At 40.7% G+C, this 22,979-nt stretch overlaps 1 protein-coding gene across 1 annotated transcript in view; it reads right to left on the minus strand.

The window, feature by feature from the left end:
- SCOC (short coiled-coil protein) overlaps nt 1–22,979 on the minus strand; it is a 38,392-nt gene that overhangs the window by 14,803 nt on the left and 610 nt on the right. The window lies entirely within an intron of this gene.

A 22,979-nucleotide genomic window follows, 5' to 3' on the forward strand; every position in this document is an offset into this window, starting at 1 on the left:
TACTAATAGACTGAATTCGAACCTGTCTTTTTACCTGGAAAATGAGTATCTTAATACCTACTGACTATGTAGGTATTTAAAAAATGAAATCGTTATTAATATTGTTAGAACTAAGTAAAAATAAAGCACTGCTAAGACTTTCAATATTGAAATGACTTTGGAACCGCAGCCTAAAAAAGCTAGGTTGAAACTTGCATCCTCAATCTAACCGACTCAAGTTCCTAACAAAACAAAAATATCAACATTCTCCATCGGACACAAATAAGACCTAGGGTCTCATAATGGAATAGTCAAAAAGTCCAGGATGTAATCCCACAGTTACTCAGTTTATGATGAACCATGAAAATATCGATTCACACGAGAATAACAATCAACACAGCAGTGCTGCTACGGCACAAATGTTGAAATTGTCTGGAAAATATTTTAAGCAGCTTTTTTAAAATACTTGAATAAGTGATAATGAAAAATCCTGAAACAGAAGTTATAATTGAAAGGATAAGCAACATAGTAGAAGCCATAAATAAGAACCAAATGGAAATTTTGTAACTGAAAAATAAAGTAACTTTAATAAAACTGTCTGTTTAATAAAACTGTCTGCGAAGACTCAATAGCAGGTTGGCAATGAGGAGGAAAGAGCGAATTTGAGGAAACCTGTCAAAATTATCCATTCTTCAAATAGGGAGAAAATTGTTGAAGAAAAAACTCAGGAAGAAGCTATAACAAAAAAGATGTAGCATTTGTGTCATCAGAATCCCAGAAGGAAAGGAAAACAATTGTGGTATTAAAAATGTAATGGCTTCCCAAGTTTGGCAAAAGACAGTTTTCTAAAGAGAGAGGATAATTAGGAAAATAATGTTTATAAGGTTCTCTAGGTGGAGTATAATGAAAAAAAAAAAAGCTGTTGTTAAACACTGATCTAGACACTGAGCACCAATGTCACTAACAACACACAGAGAACCTGGCAGACAACATTTCCTTCCAGATGGAAGAAGAATGCATCACCACATATGAAATAGACTTGCCGAAGAAGAAGAAGAAAAGCAGCCTAACCCAATCAAGGCCAGACAGAGAAATCTGTTAAATCTACCATCTGGTTGAACTTAGCAAAATCTGACAATGGAGTAAAACAACAGGACAAGAATAAACAACAACAAGAAAAAAAAGCAAAGCGCTTTTCTTTAATACATCAATTGCACTGGGAGAAAAAAGAATGGAAAGAACATCTGTAGATTAAAAGACATTTAAAATATCTTTTTAAAAACCAACCCCCAAAACCCTATGGTTTATTTTGGATGCACCCTTGGATGATAAAACTTTTTCAAATGCAAGGAAGTGATTGCCATTAAGTAGGATATGGCAATTTTACCTTCTTAAAATTTCAGAATCCATCATATATCTTGCTAGAGAATTTAAACTTTACAGGACGTCTTTAGACAAGCTGTCTGAAAAAGATAACTACAAAAAGGTAACCATAATGTTAGAAGCAGTGTGTCATTCACAAAATGTTGCAGACTGGATAAAACAGTGTTGCTGATAATTAAGATGTGTCCTTGAATGAAGAGAAAAAAAGCTCTTGAAATGGCAAAGAGATGACAAAGAATAAACAGTACACCCAATTGAATATAAAAAGGGAGTAAAAACTTTGGCAAACTAGTCATGAAGCGAACATTCGTTAAACTTTTTACTTTATATGGTGTTCCATATTTGCATCACATTTTCCAATAAAAATTGTTTAAAAATAGCCAAAAAGTTGCCTTCTGAATAAGGAAAATATTCAAGTACAAATAGGAACGACTGAAATTGCGTAGAAATATTTGATTATAAAATGGACATTCATGTGGTCTAGAATGTTTATGTATTAATGTTATAAACCATCTACATAAAAGCACGAGATATTCTCCATAGAGGATGGGAAACTCCGAATCTTCAAACTGAAAACTATTGTTACAAGGCAAAGTATCATGTGAGGAAGAAATGATAAATAATAGAGAACTTCCCAGATCATGTTCTAGTCTGACATACTCTCATCAAGCACATTAAAAACTTCAGACTTGTTTTTAGTGATTAGAGGGTTCTAAACATATTGTGGATATTTTGAAGTGAAATATGCTAAATGAAAGCATTTTGATAACTTTCAAGTGAAGCCAGGTGTGTTCCCTCGTACTTTACACTCATTAATTTGCAAAATGTGTTTCATCGTGTTCCTAAAAAAGAACTCACATTTTCCTTTTTCCTTTTTTTTTTTTTTTTCCCTTGAAAGGTTATTGAATTCATTGGAGAACGAGTGTCATGCTGAATTGGTGAGTAAAGGATATATTCTTGTTGAAACTTGATTTCAAAACTAGACTTAATAGTATGTTTTACTGCTATTTGTTAAGTTGTTCCTGTATACTTTTCTGAAGTTTATAATTTCCTGAGAACCCATAGTTGGCTAATTTAATCAGAATCATTTTCATTTGTTTGTTCAGTAGAGAAGATGTAAGAAATTACCAGCATATTTTTAGTTTTTCTCAAATGAAAATTCAGAAGGATTTCAGGGTCTCTATGGACTCAAGCCTTGAACTTCTTGACAAAATTGAAAATAAGGGAATGATTCTGTGCAGGCTTGTCACTTATTTTTCTCTAGACGAAGTATTGTTTAATCAGTGTTTCCCAAAGATGGTTGCTTACATCTCTGGTTGAACATGATGAACTTTTAAAAATAGTTACCTATTTTTATCATAATAGAAAAATATGACTAACACAGTTAGCCCTCAGTTTACAGATGTTGCTTAGAACAAAACTTTAGAGTTCAAAGGTGATGTTAATTAAATGGTTAGTTTAATATGGCAAAAGTCGCAAGGTGGGTGTACGCAGGATTGGTTTGGAAAACCCTGATTTATTAGCAGTGCAGAAGCATTGGTTTGAAGAAGAGGAAAACTGGCTTCTAGTTCTGGCCCAACCTATATGTATTCATTCAATTCTTCATATGTTTAAAAAGTTGTTTAGTGGAGTTCCTGCTGTGGCTTAGTGGGTTAAATATCCAACTGGAGAGGCTTGGGTCACTGCAGAGGTGCAGGTTCCACCTCCAGCCCGGCACAGTGGATTAAGGAATCTGGTGTTGCCGCAGCTGCAGCTCGGATTCAATCCCTGACCTGGGAACTTCCATATGCTGAAGGTGTGGCCATAAAATTAAAAAAAGAAGTTGTTTAGTATTTGCTATGAGCTAGATACTGTAAAGTATCCAAAGATTTGCTGTTGACTGTCAGGCTGCGGGGGATGAGTCACTCACTTTACCATAGGCACCTGCTTCTACAAATTAGGGACTGTGATAAAGTTCATTCTGCTTCCCTAATGTTGTATAAAATAACATTGAAGACTTTATCAGTATACCACCAGCGAGTGAGAGTGGTTGGCTCCCCACAGTTAAGAGTCAGCCTTGGATGGTTTAGTTGTGTCTGACAGTCCAGCCCTTAGCACCGTGCCTGCCATAAGACTGGAAAGCTTCCCTGAGTGAGCTCTCTTTGAGCCACTCCCTTCTAGCTTTTATGATCTGGGGCATCTGTGATTCTCTACACATGACTCTACCATTGTCAGTCGCTTCAGCTGGGTACAGGTTCTGCTCAATTTTTATAAAATACTCTGCTTTAAAATCAAGACTAATCATTAAGCTCTGGGGGCATAAAGGAGATTCTGTTTTAATATAAGACAGCGAGTCTTTGAAGGGCATTGGAGTCAGAGTGGCAGGGAAACTTAACATTTTATGACAGAATGCACATGAGTTGCCAGCAAGGCTCTGAAATGCTAGGCTGCTAATGGATTTCCTTATTTTTAACACACACACATAATCCTCATAGTTTTCTATTTCCCTGGTAACCGTTTTATACTGAAATAAGCAACTTGGGAAAGTTCCTCTGTCTGGCTGTGTCTGGGCCCAGGATTTTACAGTTTACAGGCTTACAAGTTAGCCTGCTATGACTTGGAGAATGCTGGGACAAGATGTGAGGTGCCCACAGCAGAGGCCAAGGACTCTGTACTCGCAGCTCATGGCAGCTACATGCTGACAGGCTTCTCTTCCCCTGCCCCCCTACCTCCGCCAACTCTGTAGATAGGTGGCTATACCCAGTGGGTTTGTGTGCAGGGGGGAACACTAAACTCAGGGAAGCTATTGCTCTGACAACCAGCGGAAGCAAGCTCGCTCTTCCATGGGGTGGGGGGAGGCACTACCTCGTCCCTTAGAGTTGCTATCTGCAAACACACCCTCAGACACAGCCTGGATAAAGGCCAGGCAGGGCCTGGTGCCCTTGGCACACCAGCGAGAACATGTGGCAACACTCAGGGCCCACAGCGGACTGCCTCTCCCTAGAACCTCTCACCTCTTTCCTTTCATGACAAATTCCTATTTTCTGTCCTCCTTCCTTACACACTTATCTCAAGGGAAATACTATAAAATGTCTCACCAAGTATCTACCGGATGACTGTTGATCAAAAAGGAAGAGACCTACACTAGGTGGCCATTGAAGGAGCATTGGTAAAAGTCATTATAATAATACATAAAATGGGATTTCCTGTGTGGCTCACAACATAACTACTCGGCGTTGCTTCTGCAGTGGCTGTGGCTCGACCCCTCGCTTGGGAATTTTCATTGGCCACAGGTGTGGCCTAAAAAAAGCAACCCCCCCCCATAAAATGTATTATTGGCATAGTCATAATAATACATAAAATATTATTTTAAAATTATTTATTTATTTATTTATTTATTTATTTATTTATTTTGTAGGGCTGCAAGTGCGGCATATGGAAGTTCTCAGGCTAGGGCTTGAATCTGAGCTGCAGCTGTCTACGCCACAGTCACAGCAACAGCCATGCCAGATCCAAGCCATGTCTATGACCTACACACCAGCTCTGGATCCGTAACCCACTGAGCATGGCCAGGGATCGAACCCACATCCTCATGGGTACTAGTTGGGTTTGTTTCTTCTGGGCCACAACAGGAACTCAGACATAATGTTTAAATAGATCGAGTTGTATTTTGTGGCTCTCCTCCTACCCATTCCTTTTCACTATTTTTACCAAACTTTGCAACAATCAGAAGCAAGGACAAATCTGTCTGTAGTTTAAGACAGAATGGCTAAAATGAATAACTGCCAAAATAGTTAGTAATACTCATCACAGCAAAAGCAGATCAAGGCCAGAGAAGCAGAGAGCTGGCAAGGCTCCCTTCCTTCTCTCGAGTGAAGGCAGAAAACAAGAGAATGCCAGGCAGGTAAGGGATAGGGGTTTTGCCTGCCCTGCTCAGGCAGGGCCTCTATGTCTGGTCCCCAGGCTGATGACAGCTGATTTAAACACTTCACGTCCCTTACAGCTGTAGAAGAAGTAACTCCTCAAGTTATGGAAAGAGCCCAGAACCCCTTGCTGCTCATCCTAGCTGGAAGAACTGTGAGTTCTGGAGTGAACTAGGTTTCCTTTTTGTACGACATGAAGCAAATTATAAGAAAATATAATATAGTTTTCATTTGGGGAGAAAGTTGATATGCCCTCTAGAGGCATCCTGGAGTCCATCCATCTCATAGAAGTTTCTTCAGAGGCATTATCTGTGGATATTTATGTTTCAGGGCATTAATTTCTCTTAAAGCACCATTTCTTTCATTTAAAGAGGTCTTCTGTTTTTGTTTTTTGCCACACGGGCAGCGTGAATATTCTGCTCTGGGCCCTTCCTTTTTCTGTCTCATGACAAGAAGACATGTCTGTGCTGTGTTAGAGATGACACAGTGTTTTGACAGTGTCTTTTCACCTCAGAGCTCACATTACTTTCTGTCAGACTATCTCACTGCTTCTTAACAGGTCCCGGGGAGAGGGCAGAAAAGCCAAGGCAGTCATTTTCCTTATGGTCCTTGTCGTGGCTCTTCACCCTTACAGAGCATTAGGCACACATAAACCATCACCTGGAGTGACAGCCAACGTCACCTCATCATAACTTACATCTCTGGCACCTCTCAAGAGATACTCAGAATACACTAAGAGACTCTGTGAACAAACCTCATTTAGAGGCTATAGGTACAGAGGGGCCTACTAGTGACTTGATGGCATTTATCCTCTTTGAGATGGTACGCCAGTGACCTCTAGTGGCTAAATCAATTCAAGATCATTTTCTAGTTCACAAAAATTTTTTTATTTCAATCCTTACCATTTTCCCTTAATTTAGCAACATTTCTTACTTGTAGAGAGACCTTAGTTATACACAATGATTTTCAGCTGTTCGCATCCAAACATTGTTTTTGCATTTCATAGAATCCCAGAACTTTTGAGCTGAAAGAGCTCTCGAAAATTTCCATTGGTTTTATTTTAGCACGTGAGGAAAGTGAGACCCAGAGAAATAAAGTGACTTATCTGAAGTCTCACCTCAGGGATGAGACTAAAAGGCTGAAGAGTCTAAGGTTCTTCCCAGACTTCAGATGATTGCAGCCCTGCTGACATCTGATAGCAGAGGCATCGGGAATTCTCAAGGGAGAACTGCCCAGCTAACCCCCACCCCTGGAATCTCTGAGCCACAAATAGTGAGCACATTAAATGATTGTTGCCTTACAACACTAAATTTTTGGATATGTTACACAGAAGTGATAATCAGAATAAATACTTTAAGAAATTTCTCTGATTCTATAAAAAAATTCTGAATGAAAAATATAGAATAATATACACTTCTCAGGTACTCATGGAATCTGTTCTTCTTCTATTTAACAGTCAAAAACATCAACCATAATAAATTGAAGAGCTTTCAGTCCCAATGATTATATATTCGAATTGATAGAAATATTGAGTTCTCTTTCCTCCATTAGACTACCCATTTTAAAGACAGGTACATTTTGAAACTATGGACCCAAAAGAGGGCATATGTGCCCTGTACCCTATAAAGATCCATGAGTCAATCTCAATCAAAAACGTGGTTTGAACTCCTAAGGTGTGGGTCACTTAAGAGAATACAAAAGTCTCTCACAGAGTTTATAATCCAGTTGGCAAGACACATAGAACCCACAGTCAAAAGGAAAATTGTAAAGCAGGATGGTGCTATGATGAAACTTTGAAGAGAGGAGAGAGGGTCGGGCTGGATTAGGAGCACATACGGGGCGGGGGGTGGGGGCATAATGAAGAGACCCACAGTGAGTATACTTGTCATCCTCCCAACTGCAATTGTTATGAGAGTTGGCAGTGTCTCTCCCTTAATTTCTTAGTGTATCTCCAATACCTGACCTATAACAGGGATGCAATAGAAACATATTGAATGCTTGAATGATACATGTTTGGAAGTAGTAGGCAATAAGCCAGATACTTAGAGTTTGAACCAGAAAGAATGAATAAATGAAAGAGTGAATGAATGAATGTATCTGTTGAGGAGGACATGGAAAGCCAAGCAGGAACTTTTTTTTTTTTTTTTTTTTTTTTTTTTTGTCTTTTTGTCTTTTCTAGGGCTGCTCCCTTGGCATATGGAGGTTCCCAGGCGAGGGGTCAAATCGGAGCTGTAGCCACCGGCCTATGCCAGAGCCACAGCAACTCGGGATCCAAGCCACGTCTGTGACCTACACCACAGCTCACGGTAACGCCAAATCCCAAACCCACTGAGCAAGGCCAGGGATTGAACCTGCAACCTCATGGTTCCTAGTCAGATTTGTTAACCACTGCACTCCGACCGGAACTCTCCAAGCAGGAACTTGATACAATGGATCCCTAAGGTGGTGAGTGACATGTTTTCTAGAAAGATTTCTGTAGAGCATGTATCCAGGGTGAATCAGTAGGAAGAAACCACAGCAGGAAGAATATGTAATAACAGCAGTAATAGCTCCAATTTGCTAGTTCTGACTCTTTGTAAGGGGCTGTACTAAGCACTTAAATGATCTCATTCAGTCCTCACCATAATCCTGTAAGGTAGGGGCTATGATTATCTTTATTCCATACATGAGAAAAAAGATATTCCTCTTAGAGGCTAAGTTCTGTAAGTGTGAAGACTGTTACCACATTCAGTGGCAGAGAGGTGGTGGAAATGGAGACAAGGGGATAGAACCATAAACATTTTTTTAAAAGTAGAAGCAGAATGTGTTAACAGATTAAATCAACTATGGAAGATGAAAGTGAAGGAAGAGTCCAAGATGGCCATGGTTTTTAGTCTTAGGGTCTAGAAAAATGGTAGTGCTGTGTTGCAACTGTGCCACATAGATGGGTTAGCCTATTGGTCTCCAGCCCTTTTTCACTCAAGATTCTGAGACAGAACCAAACCTTCCTAAGGTATTCATTGCATGAAATAAAATAAATCCTCCCCCTACACCTAGAAAGTTACTTGTTATGTGCCATCCCTTGGAGGATTGAGAAAGTAGTCACTCAAATCCTTTCCCATGTGCCCTGGTTCATTTGAGAAAGCCTGGTTGAGGAAGGCTATGATTGTTTAGCAGAAGATTTTTCTTTTGAAAATTGTATAGTATTTAGCCTATCCACCCTTGTCCTCCCCTGATCTAGTAAACTACTGCAAAAAACTTTAGTACCAGTTCCAAAGTTCTAACTTTGAGCAAATTCCTAGCTCTCAGCTCCCAACCCATTTGATGGCCAAATACACTGAATTTAATTCTTCTTGAACTCAGTAGCTCAAATGGTTCGTTTTTGTTTGTTTTGCCTTGTTTTGTTTTTCTGCTTGTTTTAGCTACAAGAGAATTTTCCTGGAAAGATTTTCCCCTTCCATCAGTGACGTCATCTTCTTAAAAGGGTGACCCTAGACCGTGTAGGCTGGTCACACCATGCCACTGTGCAGAGAGCCCGGAATCTCCCTGACTCTATAGGCCTTTCCTGAAGGACCGAGCACTTTCCCTCTCACCACCTGGATTTGGTGCTGTTTCCTTGCCTCGTAATCTGCTGAGGTTGGGAAGGGCTCACCTTATAGTGACATTTCACTGGGAGAGTCCTGTGTGTTGACCAGAATGTCTATAAACCTCTTACAGGTCAATCACCAAGCTGATGGACAAAGGTTTCTAAATCCTCCTAACCATAAGTCATTCGCCTTTTATATCCTTAAATATTTAGACTTTATGGAATTTCATGGAAGGGATTATTAGGCTGAGGTGGTGACAGAAAAAGAAAAAGAACTGCTATTTCAGGTAGAACAATAAAGAACTGTGGTGGATTTTAGCTAACTACAACACACAGTTCATATTTTGACCTTTTTTTTTTTTTTGGTATGCTAGCAGTGACAATTTTAAAAAACTTCAATACTGATTTGTTTAGTCACGAATATTAATTGTAGAGAATTTCCAATTATACAGCATAAGTATTTTTACTATATTTATAATCTATGTAATATTTATTTCACATTTACCAGGTGTCACACAGTTTTGCAAGAATGATCTTATTTAAGTCTTATAAAATGTTTAGGAAGTAGGTATGTGGTATCCCCATGCTGTGGATGAGGAAACTAATGTACAGAGAGGAAAAATAACTTGCCTGGTGTTACCACAGGAAGCTGAGCCCAGATTTGATTCCAGGGACTTTAACTGCAGAGCTCAGAAACTTAATTATTACTCAGTCCTGCCTAAGGAAAAGGCATCCTCCATAAATGAACAATAAGGGGAATAACGAGCCTAAGCAGCAATATTTGTGTGTGGATAGTTAATTGACTTAGCAGCAGTAATTGTAATATGCAAATTATAAGTGCTTAAACCTAAATTTATCTGAGCTAAAGACTTCCTCTTCATGTACTTAAAATTATTAAACTAAATCTTTTCCCAAAAAAATGTATTCAACTTAGACTAGTGAGGTATTGCTTCATTTCCAAACCGCTAAACCAACAATGCAATAGGGAGTGTAGTTGGTGGCAGAACCAGAGGAGCAAAAAGTGTGAAGTTCAGGCCAGGAGATAAGGATGGAGACAAAAAGGAAGAAGACCTTAGATGGCACAGAGGTAAGGGAGAGAGGGTAGAGCAAGCAGGGAAGAATAAACAAGACCAGAGAGGGCAGTCAGGAGGGGATAAAAGACAAGGTAAAGACAAGAAACAAAGTGGATTCAACAAAATGGGGGGATAAGGAAAATGGGAGAAAAAGAGAAGGCATGAGGTACAACAAATTCAAGATGCTCTTGTGAATCGACCTCTATTCGAATGTTGAAAATGAGACCGAAGGTGATGGTGTTTTTCTTCGAACAAGTAAGGAGGAAAGGTTATGACAAGTAGTCTAGTAAACGACGAAGGCAGTTCTGCTCTCTGCCTTGACCATATTTTCAAGGTAGCCTATCTGGTATCTGGAAGTTAAGATCATGATTATAATGTGGATCCTGAATTTGAGATCCATGTGGAAATGCCAGTGTCTGGTTTACAAATATCCCATCTTCTGAGAGTAGTTAAGGTTAGCAGCCTTGGGGAACCTAGTCACATGGTCAGTGGAACATGTGCTGTCTACACCTGCCTTCTATCCATTGGCCATTCACTGCAGGGGAGCCCACCTGAGGCTCAAACCAGACAGACCGAAACTGACAGCCTAACCGAGAGCCTGGTACGTAGCAGGTTCTCATTAAGTATTTGTTGAATGGATCAGTGAATAAAGGACTATCCAATTTTTCATTGTCCATCATGCTTCCCTGTCTCTCTTTTGAGGACTGGTTTATAAGAGAAGAAATAAAGTGAGTGTAAGCAAGAATTTTAGAGAGTTCCCATTGTGGCTCAGTGGTAATGAGCATCCATGAGGACTCAGGTTCTATCCCTGGCTTTGCTCAGTGGGTTAAGATCCGGTGTTGCAATGAGCTGCGGTATAGGTTGCAGAGGCAGCTCGGATCCTGTGCTGCTGTGGCTGTGGTGTAGGCTGGCAGCTACAGCCCCAATTCAACCCATAGCCTGGGAACTTGCATATGCTACAGGGGTGGCCCTAAAAAGATTAAAAAAAAAAAAACAAAAGCAAGAATTTTAGTATCTCAGGACAGGAGGAAGCGAATCTATATAAACTTGATTAAAATACTACGTATAAAAGATTTCAAGATTCTTGGTAGCTCTTCCTCTTCTTCTCTAAGGGTATAGTGAGGATTTTGAACTCACTCAATAAATTAGGAAACCTTGAATCTAATTCTGATTTAAATACATAGATACAGAGAGACAGACCTAGTTTGATGTGATATGGATTGTTTACATAGTTTCAAAATACCTCCCTTCAAATACTTGCTAATTATTTTTAAAAGGGAGTAAGACGCCACCACACCCAAGGGATTAAAGTGACTCTCCCAAGTAAAGGGATCAACAGAAGGTGTGAACCACCTGATAGGGTGCGGTGAGATGATCGCAGCTTCACTTCCATGATATTCTGGCCAAGTGTGTGGGTACTGAGGACTATTTTACAAAATAACTGCTCTCTAATCTTTAAAAGTATCGAGTTGACAGAAGCCAAGTAGAGATTGAGGAGTCGTTCCAGACTGAAGGAGGGTAAAGCCATGTGACAGCTAAGTGTAGTATATGATTCTAACTGGATACTCTGCTGTCACAGATATTATAAGACAACTGGTGAGACTTAAGTGCACTTTGATGATTAGGTGACCGTGAATGTATGAATGTCCTTTTCCTGACTTTTTTGTTTGTATCGTGATTCTGAAGGAGATAGTCCTCGTCTATAGAAAACACTCACTAAAATATCCGGGGATGATGGGGCACTGGACTGGCAACTTACTCTCAAATAATCCAGGAAAAAAGAATCTTTCTTTGTGTACTTGCACATTTTTGGTCCTTGTGATTGCTTCAAAATAAAAAATAAAATTTAAACAAACAATATATGACCATGCTGGAAGGTGGCGTTGACAATTTATGCCTTATCTCTCCGGCTCCCCTCCCTTCGTGCCCTGTGTGTCCTAGAGCCAAATCAGCCACTTTTTTTTACATTTTATTTCTCTAAGACACTTTTTTCATACATCTCTAAAATTGCAGAAGGCAGTACAGATGTTTTGATATATGTCCTTAACCCCAGCACTGGTATTTTCACATGCTTCTCAAAATCAGCACTCATGTTAGGATTAATATCTTAATTTCATATATCAGAAAAATTCTAATGTTATTCTTATCTTTGAGAAAAAATATTGTACAAGTAGAACATGAAAATGTAATAACTAATAATCCCTTCACAGTAGCAAATACATTTTCCCAAGTTCTCTTCCCATCCTAGTCCATGTATATAAATTGCTTGCACAGGGTTGTACTCCCAACATAGATACAATTTTATGTCCTACTTTTCTTTCTGAGCATGCTCCAGTATTGCTGGAGAGCCTCTGGGGCTCTTCTTGCCCTCTGATTCTGTGATTACATTTTTGAAACACTGACCCCCTTACATAACTAGGGGACTATATTTCATTGTTCAATACCCGCCATGCGGCCACCTTGTTTCTTCCACCTTGTCAGTATAATGCAGTTATGCTATCTGGTAATTTCTATCCTGATGTGTTGTCATTTGACAAAGGCTTTGAAGTCACTCAGGCCTGGGCAGCTATCCCAGATCTGCTTTGTACAAGTTAGTACACCTTTCTGAGCCCCAGCCTTCAATCTGAAAAACAGGGATAATAATACCTATCACATGGGATTTGTGAGGATTAAACGAGATAATGAATGTGAAGGGCTTAGCTAAGTGCCTGGAATGGATAAAGTTCTCAGTATTATTATCATTCATCCACGAGATACATGACTGGTGAGTAAAATGTGTACTTAAATTTTTTACTCTCTTAGTTTCATTTGTGATGAGTGCTGGGTAGTTTTTTAGGTAGTATCAAATATCCAGAGTTAACTAGGATTTCTAAAGAAACCAACAGATTTTGTAATCGTCTCCAGGATTAAGCACCTGTAGGAACACCAGAGTGACAACTGATCAATCATCTTTCTCCATCTACTTTAGTTTTTCCGCCCCCCCAAAAAGGTTGAAAAAAAACCCTTAAAATGTAATCATTGGAACACGGCAGAAATATTACACACACAGTTTGCTTTTTTAAAAATGGCCAGTTAGCTCTGAATTTGCCTAATTTCTTTGATAGTCAAATGATCACATACTATGGAGAAAGGGTAATGTCCCAACTTATACAATGGGCCAATAAAGGAGTTGCTATTTTTATTAGCAGAAAAAATTCTTCAAAAAATATTCTTTAAGAAATTCATTGATATATAGGCTCTCCCTGGGCAATTGTGTGTTTGATGATCACGAAGTATTTCTCAGCCATTGGCACTGGCTGAGGAAATTAGTGTTTAGGGGCCACCTGTCACTGCCAATGTGAGTGAGTTGCTTCATTTTATTTACAGAAATTGTTGTCACACTCTTTTAAAGCAGAAAGGACAGGAATCCACTGTAAGATAAGGAACACTGTCATAGCACAAAGCTCAAGCCATTTAAAATCCTAAAATAAAAGACATCGTTGAAAAACATTGTTGAAAAGGAATCTTCTAAGTAATTTTATAAACAAAGCTTTCTGAATAGTTCTCATAACCTTATAAAAACCCACTAACCTTACCACCAAGAAGGCAAATGAGAGCAAAATATTCACATGGATGAACAAATAATAGTTGTCTTTTGTCTGCTGGGAAAAGATAGTGAAGATTCTCAGGAGGGATAAGAAAGGACAAATGTGTTTTAAAATGCAAGTGTTTTCAAGCAGCTCGTACTAGCGCCATGCTACCAGCAAGGAGAGAACCACACATGTGCAGAACCAAGTATTCTGAGCCAAAGTCATTAAGCTGACAATGAAACGTGTGTGTGGAGAAACAAGGGAACAATGATTCAATGGGAAAAAAGCCAGTAAGGGCTGAAAGGGTGGCGGGAGGTGGGGGGTTGTGTGCTTCCTGGGGAGGCTGGTGGAGGGAAGACCCAGGTGGCTTTAACAGAACGGCTGCAAGGGAGGCTCGGGAGGCTCGCTGTTCTCCTGGACCACGTGGGCTGCCTCTGAGTCCCTTCTCTTTCCAATGTCGAATTCCAGGATTGAAAATGAATGCTAATATCTGTCTGTGAAAGCAAAACATGGCTTTCAGAAACAGCTTCTGCAGTAGCTCTGATTCTGTGATTGGAGTGCATGTTGTTTCCTGTAGGGTGCCTGAGAGCTTTGGGGTCATTTAAAAGTAACCAATTCCTAGGGTTGAGGAGCACAGCTGAAGCTAGTTCATCCAGTTTGCCCTGCTCTTTGAGAGATATCCTCTCTACACTCTAGATTCTCTTTGAAGACTCAAAGAGAACCTTCGAGGGGTCTCTCAGAGGAACCCCAAGGGTCTCCAAGGAAACCAGGCTCTGACCCTCCAATTCTGAACAAGTCAGGCAGGATATGGGTCCAAAGCTGATCCAGTTCCACTGGGCCCTTTGTGAAATGAAGGTCCCGGTGATGGAAAACAGTGACCTGGCCCCCTTCTCAACAGGAAGAGGACCTGGGAAAGGTCAGCATCTTGTTAGGTCATGAGCTCAGATAAATAAAATTCACCCTCAAAGTTTTAAATCTCCTCTGCATTTTTCCTCTAGGAAAAAAAATTTAGCACGATTATGATGGATTTCATATCAACGTAAGATTAAAAAAAAAAGTCTTGCTCCCTTTTTTTGTTGTTAATCTAATAAAGAAAAATCATTGCTGACACGAGGTAATTGAAGGTTTTGTCTTTTAAAGGAAGAGTCAAAATATTACTACTTTTGTTTTGATGAGCAAATTAGAGAACACTTTAGATTACTAGAAACATGTAGTTGCTGCCCTAACATTCTGTTTCTTCAGCTTATTTATTAAAATTAGTTTTTGCGTTATGGTAGATTGTTTATTTCAGTTAAGTGGTGGATTTCTTCTGATTGAAGATTTTTTTTCACAGAAAGAGCACTTACAATTCCTAGCAATACATTAGTGACCCCAGAGTCAAGCATTCTGAGAAGCTACTGAGAAGCAGAGTTAATCTCCTTTTTCTTATTGAATCTCTTCTGCTAAGTCTCTAAAGCATATTACTGAGCCAAGAGAGGTATTCCTAATGCCGCAGTCCATATTATCCTCAGCTTACAGGGACAGGTATTTCACTCGACCAGCGTCATTATCTATAGGTATATGGACCCCCAAATGCCAATTAAGATCGGCTAAAACTTTCTGCCATCACTGGTGCAATTAATACACTGGTTCAGTCCACCGAAAATCAAAGACGTTTCTGCCACGTTAGAGATGATCTCTTTTGACATCTCTAAGGATGTCTGAATAATGTTTTAAACTAAGCCATGGCCAGTTTCATTGGAGGGTGTAAACGGAGATGATGCAAGAAGCGCTTCACTGATCCTGACCAGCACCCCTGCTGACACTTGCCTCATCCTTGTGTAAGTATTCAAGGATGCCTCCGCTCTGGACTCTCATCAGCACCATATCCTCCCACAAGGGCCAGTGTAACCCAGTCAAGCCATTACCAGCAGTGCAGGGGACAGTCTGGAGTATGCTGCCGGCTGCAAACACTGGTTCCCATCACCGTCAGCAAAGAACAGCCTGCTCCCTGGCACGGATGAGACTCCTGCTATGGCTCAGGGTGTCTCCCAGCTGGGTGGCCACGAGTCTGTTTCCTTCTTTAGCCCATATTATAATGGAGGGTGAGATGAAAAGGAATACAGGCCCTTAATACCTTTTACTTGGAGCGCTAACTAATGCAGGGCCCCGTGTCTGATCTGCTTGGCTGAGGGGATGGCAGATGGCCTTCTGAAAGCTTTTCAAACCCAGACTGCTTTCAGCAGGCCATGAGGCGGGTATTGTTACCTCTTCTGTGCAGTGGTAGGAAGCAGCACTAAATAAAAGCACACAACAATTGTGCCACTTCTCCGGGAAGCTTATTACCACCTTACAATGAGGGCTAATTGGCTGATGCCAAAAGCAGATGCAGAAGCAGCTTTGAATATTATTCAGGAGAGGTTTGGAGAGCAGAGTCAGGAAGGAGGCTGAGGCTTAAAGGAGGACAGCGATGGGAAGAACATCGACAAGGAAGAGGTCAGGGCCAGGATGAAGAGGAAAAAGAGGAGCTGCGTTATTTGTATCAGAAAAGAATCCTGCTCTTGTTTAGAGTTTGTTCCCATGCGCCTCCCCCTTCTACCACAAGCCTCTTTATCGGGAGGACGTCAGCAGTCAGTCCCGGCTTACAGAGCAGCATCCACAGGACACTGCCATTACCATGACAACCGATGTGGACAAATCTTGAAGCCTTTTAAGAAACTTGTGTGTGAAATGGGCAGAGAAGGGACTGAAATGTACTGAATACTTACTGTAGGCCAGGCCGATTCAAGAAACTTCCTTTATTATTTCATCTAATCTTCAAAACAATTGTGAAACATATTCTTAGGATTGTTTCACAGCTGAGGAAACTGAGGTGCAAAGATGTGAAATAACTCGCCCAAAGTCTGATAGACTCAAATCTAGCCATTTCTGACTCCGAAGTTGAAGCTCTTTTTGCCAGACTACCCTGAGCCAATTCTCCAAATAGCCAGGTCCTGTGTACTACCTGGCATGTAATAGTAGGTGCACAATAAACATTTTCCGAAGCAGAACTAAACTGACGCAGAAGAAGGAGATAGAAAAGAAACTCTGATGCAGGCCAGCCTGCCTAACTGGCCCTCGTCCCATGCACACGCAGACACAATCAGAATTCTTTGGTCAAAATGTTTTGAGTATCTCTTAGATGCCAGACCTTGGGCTGGGTGCCAGAAGTACAGACTTTTTAAAACCCAGGTTCTGTCTTCTAGCAGCTCACAATCTGTTGTGGGGCAGGGGTGGGGGACCCATATGCATGCAAGTATAATATGCTATGAAAAAATATAGGTAGGGATAAGCTTGGGGTGCTCAGGAAGGAGAAAGGAAACCTAACTCAACCCGGGAAGATCAAGAAAGGCTTCTTGGAGGAGGTGATGCCTAAGTGGGTTGTTAAACGATGAATAGGAATTAACCGGCAAGAAGGGATGAGTAGCATTATTCCAGGCAAAGAGCACACACAAAATCCAGAGGCATAAAATAGACAGCATGTGCATAGAATGTTCAGTGTTTCCTACAGAGCCTAAACTGTATGGTAAGAAAAGACACTGACGAGATAGGTAGGGCCAGGAAGAAGGAGACTTTAAAGGCCAGGTTAAGTGTCTTGGTGTCTTGGACTTCATCCAGCAGGGGCTGCAAAGCATTGCTTGTTCTCTGCAGGGAGAGGGAGTGATATGGTCAGTATGGAGGAGATTTGAAGGGATAAGAATTGAAATAGGAAGAACAGTTGAGTGGTTGATGTTGTGGTTTATGTCGGAGGTCATGAGGAGGTGCCTGTTCAGGAAAGTGGTGATAGGGACAGAGAAGGCCAGACTAATTTGAGAAACATTTTCAAGGTCAAGTCAACAGGAATCACAGTGGGTTGTGAGAGATGAGAATGGGACCATGATAATGAATTTCTAGCTTAAGAAACTGGGTGGATGATGGGACCATTTATTAAAATTATGACTCAGAAGAAGGAGCAGATTAGGGGTTGGGCCTGGGATAAGATAAGTTATTTGACATCCAGGACATATCTAGGTGTCTAGCAAGCAGTTGGATTATGAATCAGAAACTCACAAGAGAAAGACAAATGATAAAGATTTGAGAACAGAAGTCTCAAAATAGATTCTTCTGGAGATCTTGCAGATGTGTTTTTTCGGACTTACGTGATATTGTTTTTAAAATTAGGGTTAGGTGGAAAACATAGAAGGATAGAGAAGTTGCGCACATACCCCCAAATCTGTATTTTTGGTGTTTCTTGAAAATTCTGCTTATTTGCTTTCCTGTTCCTCCATGACAAGTCAACTTGAAGTGGGAGGCAGCTTGGCTCTTTGAGCAGGACACATGCTTTTCAACAGTCCTCACCTGGCTGGACCCCAGGCCCAGAGGCTCAGCACTGGTTTTATCATCACAATCACTATTGCCTTTCTTACAGTAGAGTTAAGAGAAAACGCTGTTGTTCTCTTACATTAATCAGAAGTATAAAAATGAAATCTAGTCCATGAGAACTGAGTATTTCAAGGAAAACGAATTATATTTTTATTTTTTTAGGGCCGCAGTCACAGCATATGGAGGTTCCCAGGCTAGGGGTTGAATTGGAGCTATAGGTGCCGGCCTACACCACAGCCACAGCAATGCTGGACCCAAGCTGTGTCTGCGACCTACACCACAGCTCATGGCAATGCCAGATTCTTAACACACTGAAAGAGCCCAGGGATCGAACCCATTTCCGGATGGATACTAGTCAGATTCATTACTGCTGAGCCATGATGGGAATGTCCAAATTCCTGTATATTTGATCTGCAAACAAAGAATATCCTTGTTGAAAGAATTAAACTTGAGAACCACTGTGAAGTAAACCATATTAAGGATAATATCTGCTAAATTTAAAAGATACATGATGACTTTCCATTTGTTTGTATTTTCTTTATTTTCTTATAAGTGTTTTGTAATTTTCAGGGTACAAATCTTTAGTATGATTAAAATGTGCATGCCACCCAAAGCAATCTACACATTCAGTGCAGTCCCTATCAAAATCCCAATGGCATTTTTAATAGAAATAGTAAGCAAACAAATCTAAAATTCACATGAAACCACATGAAATCACAAAAAAAAGCAAATATAGCCAAAAAATATTAAGAGGAAAAAAAGTGGAAAGGTAGAGGCATCACACTTCTGGATTTCTGTATAATAAGATATATTACAAAGTCACAGATTAAAATGGAATGGTACTGACATAAAGACAAATGGATTACTGGAACAGAATATAGAGCACAGAAATAAATCCATACATATAGGTCAGTTGATCTTCAGCAACACTGCCAAGAACACACAATGGAGAGAGGATAGTTTCTTTAATAAATGGTGTTGGGGAGTTCCCACTGTGACTCAGTGTTAATGAACCTAGCTAGTATCCATGAGGATGTGGGTTTGATCCTGGCCTTGCTCAGTGGGTTAAGGATCCAGTGTTGCCGTGAGCTGTGGTGTAGGTTGGAAAAACTCTCCACATGCAAAAGAAATGAAATTGGATCTTTATCTTAAACCATAAACAAAAATCAACTCAAAATGGATTAAAGACTTAAATGTAAAATGCTATAAAAGCCCTTGAAGAAAATATAGAGGAAAAGCTTTGTGATATTGGTCTTGGCAGTAATTTCACAGATATGACACCAAAAGCACAGGCAACAAAAGCAAAAATAGACAAGGATAACTACATCAGATAAAAATGTTTCCACACGGAGTTCCCATTGTGGCACAGTGGTTACTGAATCCGACTAGGAACCATGAGGTTGCGGGTTCAATCCCTGCCTTGCTCAGTGGGTTAAGGATCCGGCGTTGCCATGAGCTGTGGTGTAGGTCGCAGTCGTGGCTCGGATCCTGCATTGCTGTGGCTCTGGTGTAGGCTGGTGGCTACAGCTCCGATTCAACCCCTAGCCTGGGAACCTCCATATGCCACAGGAGCGGTCCTAGAAATGGCAAAAAGACAAAAAAAAAAAAAAAAAAGTTTCCACACAATAAAGGAAACAATAGAGTGCAAAGGCAACTACCTAATGGGAGGAAATATTTATGAATGACACATGAAGTTAATTTCCAATATGTAGAAGGAACTCCTCAATAACAAAAAACAAAAATAACCCAGTTAATAATGCGAAAAAGACTTCAATAGACATTTCAAAGAAGACATACATATGGCCAATAGGTAACTGAAAAGATGCTCAATGTGACTAATTATCAGAGAAATACAAATCAAAACTGTAATATCACCAAACACCAGTTAGCATGGCTCTCAGAAACTAAACAAAATGGAGAAAATGGAAGCTTTTTACACTATTGAAGGGAATGTAACATGGTGCAGCCACTATGGAAAACAGTACTGAGGTTCCTCAAAAAGTTAAAAATGGAACTACCATATAATCAACAACCCCGCTTTTGGATATTTATCCAGAAGAATTGGAATCAGGATCTTGAAGAGATATTAGCACTCTCATTTGCAATGCTGCACTAGTCACAATAGCTAAGATGTGGAAACAGCCTAAACGTCAACCAACAGATAAATGGATAAACAAAAATGGGGTGTATACATACAATGGGAATTACCTTTAGAAAGAAAGAAGTCCCACCGTATCCCACAACGTGGATGAGCCCTGTGGACACTATACTAAGTAAAATAAGCCAGTCACAGAAAGACAAACTCTGTTTGATTCCACTTATATGAGGTTTCTAAAAGAGCCAAACTCATAGAAGCAAAGAATAGAATGTTGACTGCAGGGGCTGGGCATCGGGGAAAGGGGGCAGATGTTGAGCAATACATTTCACGTTTCAGGAATGTTAGATGATCAAGTTCTAGCGATCTGATGTACAGCCTTGTGCCTGAGTGTAATGATACTGTCTTGTTTACTTAAAAATCTGTTCAAAAGGTAGATCTCGTGTTAAGCGTTCTTACCACATTAAAATTAAAAAAAAAATATTTAGACCAAAAAGAAAGAATCATCATAAAAAACTAATACACTGACAAAGCAATTAAAATTTCAGTAGTTTGTTTTGGAAGCTGAATGAAATAAATGATGATAGACCATTGCCTTTTTTCACACAAATACACCACTTGGCTCTAAAGGTGTTTGAATTTACAAGCTCTGTTTTAGAGTCACTGGTATATACCATAGACAGTGAGAATGGAACTAGAGAGAGAAGAAAAGTAGGCCAAGGACAGAATCTTGGGGAAACACTTGAGGGAAAGGGTTCCCAAAGGAGCCTGAGAATGACGGGGAAAGGTTAAAGGAGAACCTGAGAAGTGTGGTGGCATCAAATCCAGGGGATCAGAAACACCAGAAGGAAGGGCAGATCAATACTGTGAAATGTCTTTGTCCTGCGCCATGTGCCTCTCACGCAGAAGGGAGGCGAGTGCAGCAGCAGTAGAGCTTAGACCAGAGATCTCCCCACTACCTTGATTCACAGTGCCATACATTTTAAGTCATTTTTTTAAATCTTTTTTTTTTTTTTTTTGTCTTTTTAGGGCCCCACCCGCAGCATATGGAGGTTCCCAGGCAGGGGTCGAATTGGAACTGTAGCTGCTGGCCTACACCACAGCCACAGCAACATGGGATCCGAGCCTCGTCTGTGACCTACACCACAGCTCACGGCAACACCGGATCTGTAACCCACTGAGCAAGGCCAGGGATCAAACCCGAAACCTCATGGTTCCTAGTCAGGTTCATTAACCACTGAGCCACGAACGGGAACTCCTATTTTAAGTAATTTTTTCTCAGTGCTCCAAGGCCAAGAGAAATATCAAACCATTCCATGAATTAAATACTCAGGTCCAAACATCTTTAAAGCATCTGTGCCGTTAAAACTTAGTAACCATTCAGAAAAAAAAAAAAATACTACACCGAAGCTGAAAGATTCCGTTTCTTTTAAATTTCATTCGTAAGTGTGTTTACACTTTTTAAAGGGATGTGTGGGCCTCATGGGCCCTTCACAACTTCTCCAACCATCTCAAAGTGACACCCTTATTACCTGTTCTATGTTGATTTGGACAGAGAACTCGCTTTTTTTTTTTTTTTTTTTTTTCTTTATCACACCAACCCACAGGATCCCGTCATGGAAAGCAATGTCATTGAAAGAAATGCATTTCAATCTAACGTGCATTTGTGAACCAGCTGCGTTTGCCTCATCATAATCTGTCTTATTTTCATTTTTCAAAGACCAAGAACCTCTTGTTAACAATAGCGAACCAGTACTATCACGTCAAATTGATACAATTTTCTCCCAAAGCCAAAAACCGTGGGGTTTCAATTCTTTTCTGTTACAAGTACATGAAGAATTTCCATTTGCCATCTTGGCATGCTAAAACAGCATGAATTAGAGCTAGTGCCTCAGGCCACTGCTGCTTACCATGCTGGACCCTCCCTTAAGGCCCCTGGTGCCCTGAGATTCTGTGACACGTCCAGCCAGGGATGAGGAGGTCTTGAGTGCGAGCGGCCAGTCCTCGGCTGCCACATCTCACCACTGACCCCCTCCCAGTTTATCAGTTTATTCTGTGACTGCTCTTATGGCTTCAGACGTGGTTAGCAAGCAACTTCGATGGAAACCATTGCAACCTCTACAAACCATTGCTAACCATGGATTGGACACTTGAATTCAAATCCCTGCCCGCACTTGTCCTGGAAGTATTGAATGTGGCAGAGGATGAGACATGGAGGGAAGGGCTGAGGCGGTACCCGGGGCTGGATGAAAGAGGTCTCAGAATGGCTTCTTCCCAGCCTCACCGACCATCCATCTGCTCTCAGGCCCATCCCACGTTACAGCAGTGAAAGGATTCCGGGCAGGGGAGAATTCAGAGCAAGCAAGCACTCTGTATGAGCTGCACCCGCCCACAGCATAGAGGGCTTCCCGTGCCTACGCTTAGCGCTCATCCTGCCTTCTAGCCGCTAAGGAGCAGTTTTCCCTTGATCATTGTCTCCTTCGCTGCCATCTGAGGCTCTGTCATTCTTTTTCTGAAACACCCTGATGGGAACTTGTGAAGGCCAGCGGTATCCCCCTTCTTCAGCAGCCTTGTACCTTGTACCTTTCCTCGCAATCATAAAGGCTGAAAATGCTCCCCTTTGATTTTCAAAGCCCTCAGCTTGTTTATCCAGGGCCAAGAGGGGAAGCTTAGCTCTGGCTGGCAGTTCATGCTAATTGTCTGGCCCCACTTTAGAAAGAGGCTTTTTGAATCTGAACATTGAGGGAGAAAGTGGAGAAGCGTGGCTGTATGAAAGAGCAATTGATGTTAAATATTCATGCTCTGTTCTCCGCTAATCAAAATCAGTAACCCCCATTGCTTAGCTGCAGTCTTGCTGGCTTCATACTATGGTTGTGCTAAGGGAACTTGGATTCAAAACAATGCCACCAACACACACACAAACCACGACGTGGGTGCTCATAGGTTTGAAACATTTCCAGTTAACATCGTGCAACTCAGCATTGTCTATTTTCCCCTGGATGTTGAATGAGCCATAGTTACCGCTTTCATCAG

This window comes from Sus scrofa, chromosome 8, assembly GCF_054392235.1.
Source record: "Sus scrofa isolate SSC_HxYL_T2T_F1_AM1 chromosome 8, Sscrofa_HxYL_maternal_Yorkshire_Landrace_v2.0, whole genome shotgun sequence".
NCBI lineage: Eukaryota > Metazoa > Chordata > Mammalia > Artiodactyla > Suidae > Sus > Sus scrofa.